Source organism: Ornithorhynchus anatinus, chromosome 2 (genome assembly GCF_004115215.2).
Source record: "Ornithorhynchus anatinus isolate Pmale09 chromosome 2, mOrnAna1.pri.v4, whole genome shotgun sequence".
Lineage (NCBI taxonomy): Eukaryota > Metazoa > Chordata > Mammalia > Monotremata > Ornithorhynchidae > Ornithorhynchus > Ornithorhynchus anatinus.
Window position 1 is genome coordinate 127,414,479 of NC_041729.1, and position 12,220 is coordinate 127,426,698.

A 12,220-nucleotide genomic window follows, 5' to 3' on the forward strand; every position below is an offset into this window, starting at 1 on the left:
GAGCATGTTTGAAAGCAGTGGGAAGAAATAATTGAAGAGTGAACATTTGAAGGTGCTCAAGTAGCAGCATGGAGTTATGATAGAGTTTGAATTTAGGCTCTACCACTTGTCTGCTATGTGACTTTGGGCAAGTCACTTAATGTCTCTGTGACTCAGTTACCTCATCTGTAAAATGACAATAAAGGCTGTGAACCCCATGTGGGACAGGGACTGAGTCCAACCTGATTTTCCCAATCCGGCTCTTAGTATAGTGCTTGGCACATAGTAAGCATTTAACAAATACTATTATTTTTATTACTATCATTATTTTCACAATAATAATGAATCCCATAAGAAAGATAGCAGTCAAGGAGGAAATAAAGGTGAGGGCAAGTGTTTTAGACTGTGAGCCCATCACTGGGCAGGGATTGTCTCTAACTACTGTCATATTGTACATTCCAATTAGTATAGTGCTCTGCACATAGGAAGCGATCAATAAATACTATTGAATGAATGAATGATAAGATATAAAGGGATTCAGTTGGAAGTGCAGGTGCAGCAGAAACAGAATGAGACAAGTCTTATTTGGCATTGGATTTGGAATCAACTCCCCTACCTATGCCCTCTTAGGGTTGCACCTGGAGAGTTTCCAGTAGTCTACCAGTCTCGGCTATGGGAGGGAGAGTCAAACAGAGGCATACCCATTCCATTCCTAGCTTGGGCAGTGGTTGATGAGTGGAAGGCAATCTGCTACAAGTCAAAACTCACCTGTGCTGGGCAGTAGCAGTATACAGGAGAGAGTCGAGGGTGGAGATTCAAGATAACTGCACAGAAGGAGGTAATGGTAAACCACTTCTGTATTTTTCCAAGAAAACTGTATGGATACACTACCCGAACAATTGCAGATGGAGAGCAGGGCGCTCTGGGAGAGATGTGTCTGTGGTGTCACTGAAGGTCAGAGACGACTCGACAACATAAGACAAGATCTGAACTGTGACTCCTCACTCAATGGCTCTTTGGCTTCATTGGGCTTTAGCACTTCTATGATGTTCCTGGTAGAATAAGAGGCATCAGTATATATGTGAGTAATGCTCTCTGTTAGCATCCTCTGCCTGTTTCTCTCCTATGCAAAGATAAATTAGAGTCATTTGGGTGAATGAATGCTTAGCCTATAGCTTGGAATCCCAATTCCCAAAATGTCAAAAAATTAGCTAAATTGGAGGATTTGAAGTTTATGAAAAAACACCAGTACAATCCAGTGGGATAGATATATAATGCATAATTAGTGAGCCCTCGTCCAGTTTCCCCTCTACACACACCTACACACACACCACAAGCCATAGGCAGGGTTTGTCAGAAGACGCAGATCTATGATCTGTTCCCTGGTTTACCATTGATTTGCCAAATAACCTAAGGCTAGATAACTGTTCCCCAGTATTTTCCATTCTCTGTGATATTTATTCATCTACTCCAGGAATAAAGAATCTACCTTCTTTCATTTTATAGTTTATCCTTCATAAAAGGGCAAGGTCTTGGCCCTGTTCCCATTCTTCACAGAGGCCTGAAGTATTTCTATCATTTCATTTGATAAGAGGTAATACAAAAAGCAAAACAGTAAAAAATGTAAAGCACTTCTGTTTTATTTTCCAGTTTGGAATTTCATGTAGAGATTTAAGTGTGATGATTAAAAGTTTGCATGGTAGTTTCACTGACATAAGGCCAAATCATATGAGAAATAAATCCCAAATGAAGATATGATGTCATCAGTTTGTGAATGTATTTCTAGCACTTGATGCTTTTTTGGATATTTAAACAGGTCAAGTACAATGCAGGGCTATATTCAACTGACAACATCAAATATTTGGTCAAAAACACAACAGCATAGTAGTTATAGATTTTATTGAATTCTTACTGTGTGCAAAACACTATATAACTAAAAGCTGTGAAAACTAATATGAGCACGGGAATTAGACAGTATCCCTGTCCTGGAAAAGGGATGGGGGGGTAGTGACTAACACAAAAGGAAATATAAAGCAATAAAAGCATGGAAACAATATGACAGATAAGGACAACAATAAATGCAACAGGAGCAATAGGACATGGTAGCCGGAGGAGCAGAGTATCAGATAACCTGAATCTCAGAGTCCCAGTGACCACTATTCACAGCTGCACCTGCAGTTATGGTCTTCCCAATGTTTTAAAAATTGTGAAATCCTTCCTCTACAGACGTTTCCTCACCTTGCAAATGAAGAAGAGAACAATAGGAGTTCTGACAGCATGAGATTGAGCATCCTTTCTCAAATACAGCATGTCTCAGTGGGCCCTGTGAAAAAGAATCAGATGTGGGGTTGTGCTATAGAGATTTCTCACTCCTTTCACTGAAGAAGAAGGAACCAATAGAATCCCAGTGGGCTGGAGGTGGGCATCCTCTTGCCACTCCACAGGCCATGGTGATCTTGGGATAAGACCTACCAGGGGCTCTGACTGCTGAAGATTCCCCATAAAGGAACTGAGGCTTTGGGAATTCTGTTGGCATTCCTCTTGAATCTTCAGAGATATAAAAATCACTGTGAGACAGGGAAACTGCCAGCCATATGCCTTCACCAGTTCAAAGAGAGTTTTTTTGGGTTCTTCATTCCTCCACACCTCTAGAATTAGAGACATTGTTTTAGAAATCAAAGAAAGTCCATGCCATGAATGGCTTCTAGGGAACTGGAACTTACTTTGAACACTTAAAGTATACACCTGCTTTCATATTTTACTCTCCCAAGTACTTAGTACAGTGCTTGTAATCTATTAAGTACTCAATAAACATGATTGATATATACAAACACACATCCACACACACACACACACACACACATCCACACTCCCTGAGTCTATATGTTCCACTACTGCATAGCTTTTGTCTTAGCACCCTTAATGCTTTATAGCTTGGGAAACACATGAGCATTCAGAGCCCTATCCAGTGATCAGGGCCAGATTAACCCAGAGGCCCAACACATTGAAGCCCTGAGACATGGGTCCCTGTATATAAGTTAGAAAACACCTTTCTCTTCTATTTAGTAGGCACATAGGTTAGAAAAACACCTTTTATACATTTAATAGGCTTATGGAAGGAGTATGGCATAATGGATAGAGCATAGGTCTGGAAGTCAGAAGGACATGGGCTCTAATACCTGTTTCATCTCATGATTGCTTTGTGACCTTGGGCAAGTCACTTCTCTTTGCCTCAGTTACCTCATCTGTAAAATGGGAATTGAGACTGTGAACCCCATGTGGGACAAGGGACTGCATCCAACCTGATTATTAGTATTAGGTGATTAAAAAACCCAAGAAGGTGTATACTTTTTCCCTAGATTTTTTTTTTCTGTCCATTCATCCATAAACTTAATTTATGGGAAAAGCAGTTAAATTCCAAAATTATTGGAATGGAAATGATCAGACTGACATTTATATAGGCTTTAAATAGCGAGCTTGCTATTTCATTAGACCAAGAAAGCAAGATGTGGAAATTATAGTAAGAAACATGCTTGTAATCTGGAAATAAGTAATAGTGTTAAAAGGAAGACTATATAACCCTTAAGAACAATTATGCTTAAATTAAATATATTTTAAATTTAAACTTTGACTTCAATCTTATGAGGATCTGTGGATGAAAAACATTTTAACTGGTTATAAAACACAGAGCCATCGATCAGTTTTTACAATTACATTATTCCTGAAAAGGTTTATATATGGGTGTAGCTGGTAACTCACTAGATATTGTCTGAGTATAATTCACTGGAACTTCCAAAATACAAGCATTTGACCATTAATTGACTGAGGGCACGATCACATTGTGAAAGTATAACAGTTAGTATTTTTCAATAGTTAGCCCAGGAAGACTCTGGCAAGTAATTTACAGAGAATAAGGATTCCTCACTCAGCATTGAGAATTTGGGGGCATTAAGCTATTGTGGCAATGGGGAAATGAAGGTCAAGGGAACCTCAGTGAGGATTCAAGTTTAAATAAAGAAAGGGAAATGACAGCAGGGAGGAATTAGGAGAGAACTGAGTAGGCTAAAAATAGGTAACATCTTTCTGAGACAATAACTAGAAGCCAAAGGAGATATTTAGTGTGCTGGCCAGCTGGAGACCAGCTAACAGAGTACTTCTATTAGCACTGAATCTGATTTCGAGACAGATATATAAGTTTTTTACTCACCCATATTATACAGAGTGCACCTTAGAGACATGAAACTGAGAATTTGTTTTATATGATGTGTATCTCATGAACAACATAGATTTTAAATTCTAAATTCATAAATATGTTGGATGTGAGATACAATATACTGGTCTGACTTTTACAGATTTACTGGGGAAAAAAAAACAAACTAGTTTGTCCTCCATATAAATTCAATATGATCTAATAAACTGACAAATAAAATAAGGGAATTATTTAATGAAAAAATATATATTTAATAAATTGATGAACTCTGGGGACATTGAATTACTTTCTTTTCTGGTAAAATGCAGTACTGGCACTTTCTGAATTTTACACACAATAAAAGAGACAACTATTTGGGACAGGAGAAGACTTCATAAATGAGAATGACTATTTTTACTGAGCTGGCATTTTAAAGTCCTTCACTTTAATCCACTGAGAAATAGAGCTGGAATAAGGTGTTTCACTTAGTTTGGAGTTTTTGTTTTAGTGTGAAGCCAATGTCACAAATTTCCATAACTCACATTCTTTTTCCATCTTTCAACTGATATTTGTGGCATTTTTTAAAATTAAGACCATGCTGCTTACACTTGAATATTGAAATATTAACTTGCCTTATTTTTCTTATCAGTATTTAGGTCTATATATGACATGCACTTTTCCTCTTGTCTCCTCCTCACCAAGGTAGATTACTGCTTTCAGGCAGAAAGAGGTTGGAGTAAAGTTGTGAAAAAAAGCTAGTAATCATAAGACTTTCAATTTTAGACAACAGGTAGTGCAGCCTGGGATGCTGCAATCAGAGTAAGCTGATATCTCTCCTCTGGTCTGATGGATCCTGTCATATAAACCATCTTATTGACATCATTTAGCCTGGGCAGTCATGTCTTTTCCAACAAAATATTCTCTATGGAACTTAGGTGTATATATATATATATACATATATATATATATATATATATATGCATATATCCTTCAAATAGCTGCCAGAACCATCCCCTAAGTCTCTTACCTTATTCTTCAAAAATCACCAAGCTTCATTCATCATTTTGACAATTTTCCCCTAGTCTTTTCCAACTGAATATTTCATCCGTTTGAGATAACATTGTTAAACCTGGTAGTATAATGTTTGGCCTTACATCTTGGAGTCTTCCAGAATTTTTACTCTCTTAATTTTAGGCTCATCTCTGTGTGTTCCCAATACTTATGAGTATCTGTACAATGGTGTCACCTTCTCCTATTCATACTGTTGGGTTTTTGTCCTCTGTTGGCATCTAATCACATTTACATCTCAGTAAACATGTCAGGCCACTTCACCTTAAAGCACATTCTGGATAAACCCCATTCATTACTGTTTTTTTCTTTGAGTATTGCAATTTCTCAGCCTAGGGCCTTGTGTAGCAAATATAAGAAGTATTACCTTTGCCCCTGCTCAACAATCACAGGCCCCAGGCCCAGGGATATGAATTCAAAAGGGCAGGATACACTCTAGCAATAAGATATGTCCCTTCTAGTTCATTTTGACACACTTGCCTATACTGTGAATAAATCATTTGTTTCACATCTACTTAAGATGTCTACCACTGTGAAGGCCCTCCAAAATTCTGCAAAAACAAATCACAGGAGAGACTCTTGGTAGAGACAGATAAAATTGTTGTTAAATTCATTCATTCAATAGTATTTATTGAGCGCTTACTATGTGCAGAGCACTGTACTAAGCGCTTGGAATGAACAAGTCGGCAACAGATAGAGACAGTCCCTGCCGTTTGACAGGCTTACAGTCTAATCGGGGGAGACAGGCAGACAAGAACAATGGCAATAAATAGAGTCAAGGGAAAGAACATCTCATAAAAACAATGGCCACTAAATAGAATCAGGGTGATGTACATCTCATTAAACAGAATAAACAAAATAAATAGGGTGATAAAGATATATACAGTCGAGCGGACGAGTACAGTGTTGAGGGAATGGGATGGGAGAGGGGGAGGAGGAGAGGGAAAGGGGGGAGAAGAGGGTTTAGCTGCAGAGAGGTGAAGGGGGGGTGGTAGAGGGAGTAGAGGGAGAAGAGGAGCTCAATCTGGGAAGGCCTCTTGGAGGAGGTGAGTTTTAAGTAGGGTTTTGAAGAGGGGAAGAGAATCAGTTTGGCGGAAGTGAGGAGGGAGGGCATTCCAGGACCGCGGGAGGACGTGTCCCAGGGGTCAACGGCGGGATAGGCGAGATCGAGGGACGGTGAGGAGGTGGGCGGCAGAGGAGCGGAGCGTGCAGGGTGGGCAGTAGAAAGAGAGAAGGGAGGAGAGGTAGGAAGGGGCAAGGTGGTGGAGAGCCTTGAAGCCTAGAGTGAGGAGTTTTTGTTTGGAGCGGAGGCTGATAGGCAACCACTGGAGGTGTTTAGGAAGGGGCGTGACATGTCCAGATCATTTCTGCAGGAAGATGAGCCGGGCAGCAGAGTGAAGAATAGACTGGAGCGGGGCAAGAGAGGAGGAAGGGAGATCAGAGAGAAAGCTGACACAGTAGTCTAGCCAGGATATAACAAGAGCCTATAGCAGTAAGGTAGCCGTTTGGGTGGAGAGGAAAGGGCGGATCTTGGCGATATTGTAAAGGTGAAACCGGCAGGTCTTGTTAACGGATAGGATGTGTGGGGTGAACGAGAGAGATGAGTCAAAGATGACACCGAGATTGCGGGCCTGAGAGACGGGAAGGATGGTCGTGCCATCCACAGTGATAGGGAAGTCTGGGAGAGGACCGGGTTTGGGAGGGAAGATGAGGAGCTCAGTCTTGCTCATGTTGAGTTTTAGGTGGTGGGCCGACATCCAGGTGGAGACATCCTGGAGGCAGGAGGAGATGCGATCCTGAAGGGAGGGGGAGAGGACAGGGGCGGAGATGTAGATCTGCGTGTCATCTGTGTAGAGATGGTAGTCAAAGCCTTGAGAGCGAATGAGTTCACCGAGGGAGTGAGTGTAAATGGAGAACAGAAGAGGGCCAAGAACTGACCCTTGAGAAACTCCAACAGTTAAAGGATGGGAGGGGGAGGAGGCGCCTGTGAAGGAGACCAAGAATGACCGGCCAGAGAGATAAGAGGAGAACCAGGAGAGGAGGGAGTCCATGAAGCCAAGATGAGATAAGGTGTGGAGGAGGAGGGGATGGTCAACAGTGTCAAAGGCAGCAGAGAGAGATAAGGTGTGGAGGAGGAGGGGATGGTCGACAGTGTCAAAGGCAGCAGAGAGGTCAAGGAGGATCAGAATGGAGTAGGAGCCATTGGATTTGGCAAGAAGGAGGTCATGGGTGACCTTAGAGAGAGCAGTCTCGGTAGAGTGGAGGGGACGGAAGCCAGATTGGAGGGGGTCTAGGAGAGAATGGGAGTTAAGGAATTCTAAGCAGTGATTGTAGATGACTCGTCCTAGGATTTTGGAAAGGAAGGGTAGGAGGGAGATAGGGCGATAACTGGAAGGGGAAGTGGGGTCGAGATCAGGTTTTTTTAGGATGGGGGAGGCGTGGGCATGTTTGAAGGCAGAGGGGAAGGAGCCATTGGAGATTGAGTGGTTAAAAGTAGAAGTTAAGTAAGGAAGGAGGGCAGGGGTGATGGTTTTCATATGGTGAGTGGGGATGGGGTCCGAGGCGCAGGTGGAGGGGGTGGCACTTGTGAAGAGGGAGGAGATCTCCTCTGATGATACTGCAGGGAAGGATGGAAAAGTAGGGGAGAGGGTTGGTCGGGGGGAGGGGAGAGGATGAGGGATGACTTTGGGGAGCTCAGACCTGATTGTGTTGATTTTTATGATGAAGTAGGTGGCCAGATCATTGTGGGTGAGAGATGCAGGAGGGGGAGGAACAGGGGGCCTAAGGAGAGAGTTAAACGTCCGGAACAATTGGCGGGGGTGACGGGCATGGGTGTCGATGAGGGAGGAGAAGAAGTTTTGCCTGGTGGAGGAGAGGGCAGAGTTAAGGCAGGAAAGGATAAATTTGAAGTGTGTGAGGTCGGCTTGGTGCTTGGACTTTCGCCAGCAGCGCTCAGCAGCTCGAGCATAGGAGCGTAGGAGGCGAACAGAGGAGGTGATCCAGGGCTGTGGGTTAGTGGACCGAGAGTGGCAGAGGGAAAGGGGGGCGAGAAAGTTGAGATGAGTAGAGAGGGTGGAGTTGAGAGCGGAGACCTGATCATCGAGAGTGAGAAGTTAGGACAGGGCGGAAAGGTGGGGAGAGATGATTTTGGAAAGACGGATGGGATCAAGAGAGCAGAGGTCTCTGTGGGGGAGTAGCAAAGATTTGCAGGGGGAGGGAGTGTGAGAGATGAGGCAGGTGAGAAGGTTATGGTCATCTCTAGAGCAAGTAAGCTAGCATGTTGGTTGCTGTCTAGTTTCTAAAGGACCACAAGAAAATATTTGAGGCAGGTTTTAAGTAGCAATTGAAAAGCATCATAAAACCACTGGGGACATGCAAAGGATTGAAAGAGAAGTACCGATTTATTACCAAACTCATACTTTAGTAAGGCCAAAGCAGTGAAGCAAAAGAATGAGAAAACATACTGTTTTGTTAACTGGAACAATATAATAGGAAATCCTAAATGCTCAGTTTAGATATCTGAAGGTGAAAACTAAGCTCGGACTTATTCAAGCTAAAAGTCAAAGGAAGAATCTCATTGCTGAGTCTGCACAAACAAAAACGAATGCTCTTTTAAAGAAAAAAAGTCCCAACCCAGCAGAAACTTCACAGCTTTGTTCTCAGTGCACTAAAGCAAGGCAGTTTATATGGATTAGTTAGTATAAGTCTTATTGCCAAAAGGATGTTTTTTATTGGCTCCAGCCTTCCAAATGGCTAGTGACTGCTGCAATGTGCTGAGGGCTGAGGCTCAAACAGGTGACTTCCTTGAGAGTGGCAAAAGCAACAAGAGATTGGGCTGGGAAAATATTTTAAAAAATCATTATTTCCTCTTTCAACAAAAAGATTAGAAGAAGTTTCTCACAGACGTATCTGGGAAAAAATAATGGTATAATTTTTAACTATTTCCTTCTTGCACAGAAAATCTCCATCTACCATCTCACATTCTACCTCCGGAAGAGTATGGGCTTGGGAGTCAAAGGATATGGGTTCTAATCCCGGATTCACCACTTTTCTGCTGTGTGACCTTGGGAAAGTCACTTTACTACACCTCAGTTACCTCATCTATAAAATGATGATTAAAACTCTGTGTCCTATGTGGGACAGGGACCATATCCAATCTAATTACCTTGTGCCTATCCCAGCACTTAAAACAGTGCTTGGCAAATAGTAAGTGCTTAACAAACACTGTAATTATTGATTATTATTATCTCTGCACCTGGGAAGAAATGTTGCCCGGTGGATAGAGCACAGACCTGGTTGTCAGAAGAACCTGGGTTCTAATCCCAGCTATGCCACTGTCTGCTGTGTGACCTAGGTCAAGCCACTTAACCTCTCTGTACCTCAATCACCTTATCTGTAAAATGGGGATTAAGAGTGTGAGCCTTATATGGGGAAGGGCTGTGTCCAACATGTTCAGTTTATATCTACCCCAGCATTTAGTACAGTGCCTGGCACATAATAAGTGGTTAACAAATACCATAAAAATAATAATGATAACTGTGGTATTTATTTAAAATTTACTTACATGGGCCAGGCACTGTATTAAGTGATGGGATAGATATGGGCTCATAGATACAAGTCCTCTATGGTTCTTCCCCCTAAGGGAAGTGTAAAAATTAGTTAAACCCATTTGACATAATCAGGAAGGAAGTAGAGTAGTGCAGGTAGTTAGAGATGGAGACCTTTGGCTAACTTAAAAGGTGAGAAAATAGCAAATTGTTTACCTGTGAGAGCAGGACACAGGAGGTCTTGAGCAATGGATGCTGGATGGACAAAGGGCACAGAGAGGGATCAGAGAGGTTAGGAGGTTAGGTACTAACCTCCTAGAAGTAGGAGGAGGAGTGGCGTATCTGGAAGTAGGACTCTGGAGGAGTGAGGGTTTGGTCCCTGAGGACTGAAGAATGTGAGTCGCAGTACATCTTCAGTAAAGTACATTCATTCATTCATTCATTCATTCATTCAATAGTATTTATTGAGCGCTTACTATGTGCAGAACACTGTACTAAGCACTTGGAAGGAACAAGTCACCAACAAATAGAGACAGTCCCTGCCGTTTGACTCGCTTACAGTCTAATCGGGGGAGACAGACAGACAAGAACAATGGCAATAAATAGAGTCAAGGGGAAGAACATCTCATAAAAACAATGGCAACTAAATAGAATCAAGGCAATGTACATTTCATTAACAAAATAAATAAGGTAATGAAAAATATACAGTTGAGCAGACGAGTACAGTGCTGGGGGATAGGAAGGCAGAGGGGGAAGAGCAGAGGGAAATGGGGGGGGAAAGAGGGTTAAGATGTGGAGAGGTGAAGGGGGAGCGGTAAAGGGAGTAGAGGGAGAAGAGGAGCTCAGTCTGGGAAGGCCTCTTTGAGGAGGTGAGTTTTAAGTAGGGTTTTGAAGAGGGGAAGAGAATTAGTTTGGTGGAGGTGAGGTGGGTGGGCATTCCAGCACCGCGGGAGGACGTGACTCGGGGGTCAACGGCGGGATAGGCGAGACTGAGGGATGGTGAGGAGGTGGGCGGCAGAGGATCAGAGCGTGCAAGGTGGGCAGTAAAAAGAGAGAAGGGAGGAGAGGTAGGAAGGGGCAAGGTGATGTAGAGCCTTGAAGCCTAGAGTGAGGAGTTTTTGTTTGGAGCGGAGGTTGATAGGCAACCACTGGAGTTGTTTAAGAAGGGGAGTGACATGCCCAGATCATTTCTGCGGGAAGATGAGGAGGGCAGCGGAGTGAAGAATAGACTTGAGCGGGGCGAGAGAGGAGGAAGGGAGATCAGAGAGAAGGCTGGCACAGTAGTCTAGCCGGGATATAAAAAGAGCCTGTAGCAGTAAAGTAGCCGTTTGGGTGGAGAGGAAAGGGCGGATCTTGGCGATATTGTAAAGGTGAAACCGGTAGGTCCTGATAACGGATAGGATGTGTGGGGTGAACGAGAGAGATGAGTCAAAGATGACACCGAGATTGCAGGCCTGAGAGACGGGAAGGATGGTCGTGCCATCCACAGTGATAGGGAAGTCTGGGAGAGGACCGGGCTTGGGAGGGAAGATGAGGAGCTCAGTCTTGCTCATGTTGAGTTTTAGGTGGTGGGCCGACATCCAGGTGGAGACATCCTGGAGGCAGGAGGAGATGCGATCCTGAAGGGAGGGGGAGAGGACAGGGGCAGAGATGTAGATGTAGATGTAGAGATGTAAGAGAAGCAGCGTGGCCCAATGGAAAGAGCCTGGGCTTTGGAGTCAGGGGTCATGAGTTTGAATCCCAGCTCTGCCACTTGTCAGCTGTGTGACTGTGGGCAAGTCACTTCACTTCTCTGTGCCTCAGTTACCTTATCTGTAAAATGGGGATTAAGACTGTGAGCCCCACGTGGAACAACCTGATTCCCCTGTGTCTACCCCATACTTAGAACAGTGCTCGGCACATAGTAAGTGCTTAACAAATACCAACATTATTATTATTATTATTATGTAGATCTGTGTGTCATCTGCGTACAGAGAGTTTTGAGCAGGGGGAAAGTAGTAGATCCAGAGAAAGGTGGTCTGAACTAGGTTTATTTTCTTTTCTTGCCTAGTTTAGAACATATTAAATATTAATGACATGTGACCTTGGTGCTCACCTACAGTAGGGGTTGGAAGACAGCTACAGATACCGTGGAGATACATGGACTGGGGTCCAGCAGGTGCAGAAAAGAAACCTTTGTCCATGAGTTCCCTGAAGCCAGTCCTGAGAAGAGGGTTGGTTTTGAGAGATAACTTGGCTCAGTTGAATAGCAGCAACAGAGTATTAAGCATGTGAGTTTCCCCAGTAGCAAAGATTCCCAAAACTTGCAAGACAAGAATGTGAAAACTGCAGGGCTTTAGGATCTAGTGGAGACTGATGGACTCCAGGTGCTCTTTAGATTATACCAGGGGCTCTTTTGGGGCCGGATTTAACCATTCATTCACTCATTCAATCATAT

The 12,220-nt window shown here is 43.2% G+C and overlaps 1 non-coding gene across 1 annotated transcript; it reads left to right on the plus strand.

Moving 5' to 3' along the window:
- Positions 1-599: 599 nt before the first annotated feature.
- On the plus strand, positions 600-737 carry LOC114809875. Its single transcript, XR_003757647.1, has one exon. It is a non-coding gene; the product is annotated as a small nucleolar RNA SNORA7 (small nucleolar RNA).
- Positions 738-12,220: the final 11,483 nt, after the last annotated feature.